The sequence below is a fragment of the Mastomys coucha genome, unplaced genomic scaffold (genome assembly GCF_008632895.1).
Source record: "Mastomys coucha isolate ucsf_1 unplaced genomic scaffold, UCSF_Mcou_1 pScaffold3, whole genome shotgun sequence".
Taxonomy (NCBI): Eukaryota; Metazoa; Chordata; class Mammalia; order Rodentia; family Muridae; genus Mastomys; species Mastomys coucha.
Genome location: NW_022196909.1, coordinates 3,562,247 through 3,574,206, shown reverse-complemented (window position 1 = coordinate 3,574,206; position 11,960 = coordinate 3,562,247). Strand labels below are relative to the sequence as shown.

Genomic DNA, 11,960 nt, shown 5'->3' with positions numbered 1-11,960 from the left:
AATATTTCACTTGCAAGTAAATGGGTAAAACTGGAGAACATCATGTTAAACAAAATAAGCCAGGCTCAGAAAGAACAATTACACTCTTTTTAATTTGTGTAATCTATATTATACATATTGATATAATAAATACACATCAAAAAATATATACATTTGGCATTAAAGTGGAAGTGTACCCATTTGGGGGATGTGAGGCAAGGAGAGGAGAGAGGTTAAAAGGGACAAGAGAGGTAATGCATGATGAACAAGAGCCAAATATATGACGTAGATATCTGAAAATGTCCTGATGAAACCCATCATTTAAAGAAGATATGCTAGATTTTAAGGAATAAATTGGAGCTAATTTTTCAAAAAAGTAAAGACAGAAAGAAAAGATCTTCTATGTTTAAGCTACAGAGCTATGTTACACACACACACACACACACACACACACACACACACACACACACACACACCCCTTGCTCTCTTCCTTCTCCTTCTCCTCCTTTTCCTCTTCCCCCTACTCCTCTTCCTTCTCATCTTCCTCATCCTCCTCTTCTTCCTCCTCTTCATCATCATCATCACCATCATCACCATCATCATCATCATCATCATCATCATCATGATGCTATAGATGGAAAAAATAAATTTTAAAGAACACTGATTTCTTGGAAAATCCAAATCCAAGGACTGACGTTTTTGAGGCACTTTTCAGTCTTCCATCTTTCCCAGTGCAAATGTGTGTTTGTTGCTGTTTCTTTATGGTTTGCTCTATATGCAGAACTTCTATGGACAACAATTAAATATCTGAGGAAACTCACTTATCTTCAAGTTTCAGGCATTGGGTGAAACTGTCTCCCTGACATCACTGATGATCAAATGTCACTGTCTCTCAAAGATTCTATTTAAGTACATATATCTTGGGCAAATAAAATGCTGATGTCTTAACAATGATCAAAACAAAATGTAATGACCTTTCACCATGTGACTAGCTGCCTTTATATCCAGCTGTACTGTTTTACCACTGACCACAGTCTCGGGGTTATGATACTCAATATAATGACAGCTTCAATAGAGGTAGCTGGTATAATTCAAAGGCATCTTTGGCATTCAGTTTGGAAAAGATGTTAATTACAGAATCAATGAGTGAACCCTTTTTGCTTCACAAATGAGGAAATCTTAGCCCCAAATATTTAAGTGATTTTTTCCCGGCAGCCTCATTATTATTAAATCTAGACTTAATCTAACTGTGATCCTTCACAAATTAAAACTCTACCATTAGCATAATGTAGAAAACACACTAAAATCTGTCTTTTTAAAATAATACATCTTCCTTCTGGAAAGTGTAGAGAAATTTGGAATAAAGGACAACATTAAAAGGTCAGGGTCTGTTTAGGCATGTTCCTTCTACAGAGTTTTCTAATGACCCTGTGCCTCACACCCCATGACTGTATCTGCTGACTTGACCTCTTTCCATTCTCATGGTATTGATCTATATAACCATATATGTGCTTATAAACCAGTTTTCTTTACTAGATGTTTAATTTATGAAGAATATGAGGTTTAAAATGAATTTCATAAAATAAATATTAAAGAAAACAATTTTGCTTTATTATTTTAAGACAAGGATAAAACTTCTAGCCTTCTAAGATTGCTGTGGAGTCTAAATATGTTTTAATACATACAGAGTGTTATGTTATACAAAGTGTTGAATATAGTGGTAAACATGTTCAATTGTAACACTTGGAAGGCACAAAAGTTATAAGTATTAGTATTATGCCAAATACCATGTAGATATCTTTTTACTCTGGTCCAGTTATTGCACAAAGGGAAATGACAGTGGCATTTGGAGAACTGGTTCTAGACATTTTCAGAGGAATATCTGGAAAATGGCAGCTGCTTTGTATGATGTTATGCTTGCTATGGATGAAAATGGAACAGGTTCTAGGGTTAAGGTAAATGTGACATCCTGCATTACCCCACCTAATCTTTTATTCAATGTTGGATTGATTTCCAGGCCAGGCCATGATTGAGTAGGAATAACTGGTTACATTAAAGGAAAGAGGAGGATCATTATAACAATATCTCTACTTATCTGTGTGGTTGCTGTTGGCTTTTTTTTTTTTTTTTGAAGATAGATTCCACAGTCTCCATATTTTTTGACCCACAAGGTCTGAGTCAAGGCACCTGAGTCAAGGCAGCTCATCCAGTTTGGGATATAGGCATTCTTATCTTAATGCTTTACACTATATTCTTCATCCAAGTCTTGGGGTGCACAGAAATACATCCAGCATTCGTAGAATTCCTAGTAAAACAAATAGGTAGGCCCTGACCCATAGCAGTGTAATTCACCAATTTGGAATATTTTTACTCTCAGGCAAAGGGAATCTTGATAGCTGAATATCATTAGAGGTCACAAGTACTTCTGGCCTTGACCATTCAGAAGAATGTAGCAAAGGTGGGTCAGGAAAAAATTTCCCATCAGCATCATATGACACTCAGAAAGATCAAAGTCAGCTTCATTCTTTGTTTCAGTAGCAGCATGTCTCACCAATCACTCTGACAACCACTGTACTCCTTAAGAATCCTGAAAAAAATCAAAAACAAAACCAAAAAATCAAAATATTAAAACACAAACATGGTCTCTTCCCTATATTAATACAGGATCAGGCCCATGCCATAATCCTGTCAGAGGATATTTTCATCCATCATAAGCAACATCATGTTGGATTTGAGAATGACAGAAAGCAACAGCTGATTTACCTGGTGCTTTCAAGATCACAAACTTTAAAATAAATAGAACATGATGAAGATAGTTATGTGATGTGGTGTAGGGTGTTACTTTGCCTTTTTTATCTTTAGCATTTGTTGTTTCAGTACTCCATGAGATCTTTCCACAATTCCTTGGACTTGTGGATTATAGGGAATTTCTGTTTCTTGGACAATATTGAATTGCTGTCAAAAGGTTTGAAAGGCTTAACTAATGTATCCAGTGCCATTGTCAGTTTTAGTGATTTTAGGGAAGCCTAAAATGGTAAAGCATTTTAAGCAATGCGTTATAACATGTTTAGTAGCTTATCCTGTCAAGGCAGATGCACATATTAATCCTGAATATATATCTGTAATGATATGAATATCCTTTAGCTTCCCAAAGTCAAAAATATGAGTAACACCCATTTGCCAAAGTTGACTAGGAACTAGTCCTCCCAGATTCACACCATAATGGGGTTGTGGGCATTGAGAATCTTGTTTAACAATGACTCAAGCAACTTTTGGAGAAATTTGAAATCATCATCTTAAACATGTTGCATATTCATGAAGAGCATATGATCATTGAGCAAGTTCAAACATTGTAAGAGAAATAGCAGCAACACACGTTAACACATCCACTGCTGAGTTTCCCACAGACAGGGGTCCAGGGAGGTCAGCATGGGTCCTGAAATGCCCCACATAATATGGATATTTTCTATTCCTCATGCTGAAACAATTGTAAAATTTGGCTACTCTGAGAATTTAGATAAGAGACAGTCTACAGCATTGATAAAGGTTGAGCAATGTATTGGCTATCTGTATATAAATTAAAAGGAGAGTATTCTAAAAGTATGAACATAATTGTAACAACAACAGCTTTTAGTTCAATGATCTTAGCAGATGCAGGTTCAAATTGCTATGTTGCCTTTTTTGAATCTTATACATAGGCAGCTCTTCCATTACAGGATCCATTAGTAAAGATGAAAGCAGCTTGTTTTATAGGAGAAGTGCTCAAATTATGGGGAACTAAAATCTCATGAAGACTAGCAAATTATAACAATTTATGATACTAAATTCATAATCACTATCAATTTTTTCCTGAAAATTGGCAAAAAAATATAAGTCAGACATTTTTATTTTGATAGAGCCAATCAATTTGCAATTTAGTAAAATGCACAAGGATTTTATTGAGATCCTTTCCAAAATATTTGCACTAACTAGTGGGTAGTTGCACTAGCATGCAATGTACTTTAGCAAGAGAGACCCAGCAGATGTGTCCAGAGTATAGGTCCATTCTGCCACAACACTACATTAGGCGTATGTGAACTGGGTAAATATAAACTCCCCATAGCCTAGCATAATAAATAAAATGAATTATTTGTTGTTCTATAACCTTTTTGACTACAGGTAATGCTTGACATCCTTCCTCAGTTATATACTGTGGAGATAAAAGATCAGAATTTCCTTTTAAAATGTCAAATACTCCCTTTAATTCTCCTGTAATTATCTTTAAGAATGGTCTCAGCCAATTTATACCACCAAATAGTTTCTGAAAAACATTTCAAGTTTTTAACTTATCTTTTCTCAGCTGTATTGTTGAGGTAAATTTTTTTCAATATAATTGATGTTCTAAACATATATAAAGGGCTCATGCTGAATTTTCTCTGGACTAATAACTATTTTTTTCTTCAAAGCCTAATGTAATTGGACATAGGCTTGCAGCAAAGAACCTTCATTTTTGTAGACTAACAATATATTGTTCATATAATGAGTTATATACACATGTGAATATAAATGTCTAACAATGGCAATGGCTTGAACAACAAATTTTTGGCATAAAGTAAGACTACTAGCCATGCACTGTGGCAAATTTTTCCAATGGTATTGCCTCATAGGTTCTTTAAAGTTGGTAGATGGAACACTAAAGGCAAATTGCTTACAATCTTGGGGATGAATGAGAATGATATAAAAGTAGCCCTTTAAATCTAGTACAATCTTATAAGTATTAGAGGGAATAGCAGAGGGTATGGGTAATCCAGGTTGCAAAGCTCCCATTAATTCCATAGTTTCATAGACCTTTCTTAGGTCTTACAATAGTCTCCATTTTCCTGTTTTATTTTTAATCACAAATATAGGAGAGTTCCAAGGAGAATTGGAGGGTTCAATAAGACAGCTGTCAAGTTGCTCCTGCACTAGCTGTTCTGCAACAATGACTTTTTTTCTCCATCAAGAGGCCACTGATCCACCCATACAGGTGAACCAGGTAATAAGATCTAGGTAATCTTATCAGCATGGTGTGCAAGTTGGTCAGTGACCTCTATTGAAAATACTCCAACCAGGTCTAGGATCTACAAGTTCCAGGTATAATAGGGTCCTTTCTGCCCTGGCCCTGTACATTCTAGACCTCCTGTTGGTAAAAAGCCCTGGTTAAACATTTGCTGTTTTACTACATCATTAGAGCTAAACAGTAATAATACCCATTTCCTTCATAATATCCCTTCCCCATAAATTTAAAGGCAGTCCTGCAACAATATATGGCCAAATTGCCTCTTATTCCCCTTTAAATCCTCCAATTTAGAAGATCACTGCTTTGTTCAGGGCTTTGAAGGGCTATTCCCAAACCCTTGTAGTTAGAGACATATTTGCCTGCTTAGGCCAGGCACCAATCCATTGTTCAGCAGTAATGATAGATACATCAGCATTAGTATCTAAAAGACCAGAATTTTTTTCCATTAATTTTTAAAATAAACTCTGGTCATTGAGAAGAAATAGTCTGCACTCAATAGGTATCAGAGGACCCAAAACCCAGCATTCCCTCTGTGTTTTATTTTACTTCTATTATGTTTATCTATTATGAGTAATAAGAGGCATTGAGCTATTCTCTGCCCTGGTTGCAGCATATATATGGTCCCTAGAGAGGAGGTCAGAATTTTTATTTCTCCTCCATAATCTGAGTCAATCACCCTTAGGGCTACTATTATCCCCTTCATGGTGGTATTGCTTCTACCTAAGAAAAAAATTTATTGCTTCCTGTGGGATAGAACCATAGACATCATAGGCAATGCTATGTGCCCATTTCAGGGGTCAGTACTATAAAAGTGGAGGGACCAAGGTCCAATTCTGCACTTCCTGGGGTGGATCAACAGAGGTCTGGAATGGATTTCCTTACTGTGGACTTGTTACCCTATAGCATTGTTCTGGGGATTGGGGCTGGTCCCTGCTCCTGTTTTCTGAAGGTTATCTCTCTAAGATTTTCACTCTTTAACCCAATGTTTTCCTCTTTTACAATTGCATACAAGCCTGGATTCTTTATCAGAGCAATATTAGAATTTACATTACCACTCCTCTATGGACATTGCTTTACTTGTTGCCCCATTCTTCCAAAACAACTCCCTGGAGGTCTAGGATGTCTATGAAAATTTCAAGGCTTTTGTTGCTGAAACAAAATTTGTTCAATAGTTTTCCTCTGCAAGCCAGCAGCCTTGAGAAACAGAGTGTTGTCATAGGCTAGCTGTTCTACTAGTGGAAGGTCAGCATCAGAATCATGAAAAATTCTGCCTAAAATGTGCGTTTTAGGAGTTGACCCACAAATTCCTGAAAGGCTTATCTGGCCCTTGTCATATTTTTGATAAGTCTTGATGAAGCATCTCTTTTGTAGGTAAGCACCCCAAAGCACTATGCACAGCAGTGCTAATCTATACATAGACTCCAGGGTTATACATCAACTGCTGGTATATCCCTGCATATTGTCCTTCTCCAGCCAGTATTTCTTAAATTACCCCAGCATTATTAGCATGGAAATTCTGCACAGCAGTTCTTTCACAATGTTCATCAAACTCTGTTCTCCAAAGTAAATTATCCTCTTCACTTAAGCAAGCCCTAGCCAGCTGTTTCCAATCATCAGGAGGTAAATCATACTTAGCTAAATTCTCAAGTATAACCATAGTGAAAGGAGCAGGAGTGGTATGCCCCTATTGGGCACATGCAGCTTTTAATTCCTTCAATTGTTTAAAAACTATAGGTCAGTGAATTCTAACAAGATTTCCCTGTACATCCTGCTCCTCAAATACAGGGCACTATAAATGAAATCCTTGTGTATCTTCTCCCTGTCTAGAGCATGCTGCAATCCTGCCTGCAATGGGGACATTTTTTTTATTGAGAGCAAGAACCTTGTCATAGGGTGCATCAATGCCACCAAAGGATCCTGGATCCTTCTTAGGAAGATCTAGACCTGCTATAATACTAGGTATAATAATATCCCCCTTGTGAGCATCATCCTTTCCTTCTGTCTGTAACTTTCCTATGTTTTTTCCATTAAATGAGTAAGACATTGTATAGATTGTTAAAGTTGCTCCTTCTCTTCATCCTTTTGTTTATGGCTATGAGTTACTGCAACAGCTTATAAAGGCCAATCTTTTATTACATTTTGTGGCTTCTTCCTCTAACTTTTCTTCTTCTTCTGGATAAAGGGGCTCCTCTTTCAGTGTTGTTTTAGTCTTTTTTAGTATCCTCATAAAGAGAAAGGGAAGCTGCCTTTATAGTACTATCTTTATTTAGTTTGGGCTTATCAGTAATCACTGCTAGAAGATCTAACATCATTTGGACATTTTCTTTCTTATGTCTAGGATCCAAGCTGTCCTTAATTAAAGCCCACAAGCTAAAAATGCCCACAGGAATTTTCTCATAACCACGGGTATCATAATGATCATCCACTTTTTGTCCTACCTTTTAAATTTATGGCTTTCCCTTCAGGGAACCAGGGACATACTTCCTCTACAAAATCAAAACACTTAAGCCATTGCTGCTGACATATATTAGCTCCCTGTGTTCTAAGCATGTGTACAACAAACAACAACTATTTCCTTGCTCCATTTTTCTTGCTTCTACTTTAATTTTTTCTGTCTTCAGCTTTTTCCAAGCTTCCTTACTTTTCATGAGCTCCCTTCCATTAATAGAGCTCCCTGTTTATCCATTTTCCTATGACTTTTACTCCTGAAAGTTACTCACTACTGCCAACACTTTCACTTCTCCCAACTGCTCCTTTTCCATTGGTGTTTTTCACTTCTTCCCCGAGTAAGTTAAGATAGGTTAGTCAACATGGAAACCACGGTAGTGTGGATGATTATAGGAAAAGCAGAGAGAAGATGCAAGAGTCAGAGATGGGAGGGATGCTGGTTAAGGAAAGCAAGTTTACTTTCTCAGTGTCTTTTAAAGGCAAGCAACAGAAAGCATGACCCATTCCAGGACAATAAACAATAACCACCAATGCTTACATGGTGAGTTTATGGTACACATAGTATCTAAGTTTGACTAAGACAGTTTTCTTTAGGCTTAGACAGTCTCTCAAGGATATTTGCATGATCAGAGGGACTTGGCAGGATATTGTACACTTCAGGGTACTTTTTTACATTTAAAAAAGCTACGTTTATGGTATTGGTACAGTGACAGGCAGGTAGATCAATGGAACAGAATTGAAGACCCAGAAATGAACCCACACACCTACGGTCACTTGATCTTCAACAAAGGAGCTAAAACCATCCAGTGGAAAAAAGACAGCATTTTCAACAGATGGTGCTGGCTCAACTGGCGGTTAACATGTAGGAAAATGCAAATCGATCCATTCCTATCACCTTGTACAAAGCTCAAGTCCAACTGGATCAGGGACCTCCACATCAAAGCAGATACACTGAAACTAATAGAAAAGAAAGTGGGAAAGGGCCTCGAGCACATAGGCGCAGGGGAAATTTTCCTGAACAGAACGCCAATAGCTTATGCTCTAAGATCAAGAATTAAAAATGGGACCTCATAAAGTCACAAAGCTTCTGTAAGGCAAAAGACACTGTCAATAGGACAAAATGGCAACCAACAAATTGGGAAAAGAGCTTTACCAATCCTATACCAGATAGAGGGCTAATATCCAATGTACACAAAGAACTGAAGAAGTTAGACTCCAGAGAACGAAATAACCCTATTAAAAATGGGGTACAGACAGAACTAAACGAATTCTCAACTGATGAACACCGAATGGCTGAGAAGCTCCTAAAGAAATGTTCAACATCCTTAGTCACCAGGGAAATGCAAATCAAAACAAACCTGAGATGCCACCTCACACCAGTCAGAATGGCTAGGATAAAAAGCTCAGGTGACAGCAGATGCTGGAGAGGTTGTGGAGAAAGAGGAACACTCCTTCATTGCTGGAGGGATTGCAAACTGATACAACCACTCTGGAAATCAGTTTGGCAGTTCCTCCAGAAACTGGACATAATACTACCAGAGGACCCAGTTATACCACTCCTGGGCATATACCTAGAAGATGCTCCAAAATATAAGGACACATGCTCTACCATGTTCATAGCAGCCTTATTTATAATAGCCAGAAACTGGAAACAACCCCGATGTTCCTCAACAGAGAAATGGATACAGAAATTGTGGTACATCTAAACAATGAAGTACTACTCAGCTATTAAAAACAATGAATTTATGAAATTCTTAGGGAAATGGATGGATCTGGAGCTTATCATCCTGAATGAGGTAACCCAATCACAAAAGAACACACATGGTATGCACTCTCTGACAAGTGGTTGTTAGCCCAGAAGTTCGGAATACAGGAAGAACAACCCATAAGCCACAAGAAACTCAAGAAGAAGGAAGACCAAAATGTGGACTTTTTCATTCCTTCTTAAAAGGGGGAACAAAATACCCATGGAAGGAGTTGCAGAAACTAACTATGGAGCAGAGACTGAAGGAAGGGCACTCCAGCCTGATATAGCTGTCTCCTGAGAGGCTCTGACAGTACCCAACTAATACAGAAGTAGAGGCTCACAGCCATCCATTGAACTGAGTACAGGTTCCCCAGTGAAAGAGTTAAAGAAAGGACCAAAGGAGCTGAAGGGATTGCAGCCCCTTAGGACAAACAACAATATGAACTAACTAGTACCCTCAGAGCTCCCAGGGACTGAACCACCAACCAAGGAGTACACATGGTGGGATTGATAGCTCTGGCAGCATGTGTATAGTAGAGGATGGCCAAGTTGGTCATCAATGGGAAGAGAGGCCCTTGGCCCTGTGAAGATTCTGTGTCCCAGTGTAGGGGAATCCCAGGGCCAGTAAGCGAGAGAGGGTGGGTTGGTGAGCAGGGGGAGGGGGAGGGAACAGGGGTTTGTTCTTGTTGTTGTTTTGGGCTTTTTTCTTTTTTTGGAGGGGAAACTGGGAAAGGAGAAATCATATGACATGTTTGTTTTTTTAAAAAAAGACAAAACAAAACAAAAAAAGCAACAAAAAAGCTATGTTTATTTTTATTAGATATTTTCTTTATATTTTAAATGATATCCTCTTTCCTGGTCCCCCCCCCCAAATAATGCCCTATTCCCTTCCCCCTCCCCCTGCTAACCAACCCACCCTCTCTTGCTTCCTGGCTCTGGCATTCCCCTATACTTGGGCATAGAGCCTTTACAGGACCAAGGGCCTCTCCTCCCATTGGTGGCCATCCTCTGCTACACATGCAGCTGGAGTCATGAGTCCCACCATGTGTACTCTTTGGTTGGTGGTTTAGTTCCTGGGAGCTCTGAGGGTACTAGTTAGTTCATATTGTTGTTTGTCCTAAGGGGCTGCAAACCCTTCAGCTCCTTGGGTCCTTTTTCTAGCTCCTTCATTGGGGACCCTGTATTGTGCACTTCTTAATTAAAAACAAAAACAAATATCAGCAGTCTCATTCATGATTAATCACAAAAAGGAAGTCAGCCAAAGTTAACTCCAGAAGTGCTCCCCACAATGGTAGAGCGGGCCCTGATGTTGAAGGCATGGGTAAACCAGCCATGAGGGTGTAAAAGTGGGAGAGCTGGTCCAGCCCTTCACTGCCTGGCAATCTTTGGAGGGGGAGCTCCATGCCTTGACCAGGCAGCATAGTGAAGCTGGCTCTTAAGGGATGGGTGCAGGTGATGCAGCCCCAGGAGCATGAGAGCAAAGTGGGAAGCTGACCCTGCCTCCTACTGATGGTGGCATTGGGTGGCCTTGTTAGAACAGTACTGGAGAGCTCACCATGGTGGTGTGAATAAGGGAGAGCCTGCGTGTTGACCAGATAAAGTGCCACCCAGGCCCAAATCCAGGGCTTTGAGTTAGTCCATCATATAGTTTACATCATCTGTGAACTATTAAGGCAGGTGAAAGGGTGGCTTCTGCCTACCCAAGACTGTAGTATCTCAATGACACAGGTTAACAACAGGATAACTGGGAGGAGTCCCAATGAAGTCCAACATGGACGGTGTCACAGAAGCCAGAGACCTTGAGCCAGACCAATGAATTGTTACAATGAACATTTACAAGTGAGAATGTGTGTGGACAGAGGGATATACTGTGGGACACCCTGTGACAACCTACAGCTTCCACCATGAAATGTTTTCTCTTTTGCTTTGTGCATTTTTTTATTGGGTTGGGGAGTTGCAAAGGCTGCAGACAGGTTTGAGGGGACAGGGAAGTGAGGGGTCCTGGGGTGCATGATATGAAACTCACAAAGAATCAATGAGGTTTTTTTTTTTTTTAAGTAAAGAGGAAAAAACCCTTCAGGCTAAAAGCAACATTAGAATTTCCCCTACAAAGGAAAGGTAAGCAGACAAGTGAGGTTTCAGAGGTTTTTGTGACTATGCGAATGCTCATGAAGCATTAGCCTACCAGTAAGAACTTGAAAAACTATAAAGTATTCCATCCATCATGAGAGTCATTGAGTACAATCTTCATGATACAAGTCTGAGTAAGGGAGCAAGAAACAAAAGAGAGAAGGAAGCAAATCTTCGTCTGGTCCTTGCTTCTAACAGACCCCACACATGCCCAGATTTGGCTAGCATGCAGGGATTCTTTGATTTCCATTCTCTGCTCCACAACAGTATTTACTTGTTCCCAACCAATGGAACACACACACTCACACATCTCCACATAGGAGCTCAAATGGAAAGATTCTAATTCTCCCAAACCTTGAGAATCCATGAGATTTCTTCCACTCTTCTTTCCCCTCTTGTTTATTAGTGGGCACTGTCCTGGTTTCCCCACAATGGAACATCTATCTGAACATCCTAAGGAAACAAAATCTACACCTCTTTGTGACAATTCTAGAGGAGTATACATTAGGACAAAGCATGATCCAGCACTCAACAATAGAAACCAGTTACCTGGCCTTAGGCCAGAGATCCGGGCGGGATTCGCCATTTTCTCTCGGGTGAGTTTCTGAGACCTGAGCA

General features: G+C 39.2%; 1 long non-coding RNA gene across 1 annotated transcript in view; it reads right to left on the bottom strand.

The window, feature by feature from the left end:
* Positions 1-1,956: 1,956 nt before the first annotated feature.
* LOC116075022 overlaps positions 1,957-11,960 on the bottom strand; it is a 31,161-nt gene continuing 21,157 nt past the window's right edge. The window contains exon 2 of the long non-coding RNA XR_004112384.1: positions 1,957-2,566. This is a non-coding gene — a long non-coding RNA (uncharacterized LOC116075022). The remainder of the gene's footprint in view (positions 2,567-11,960) is intronic.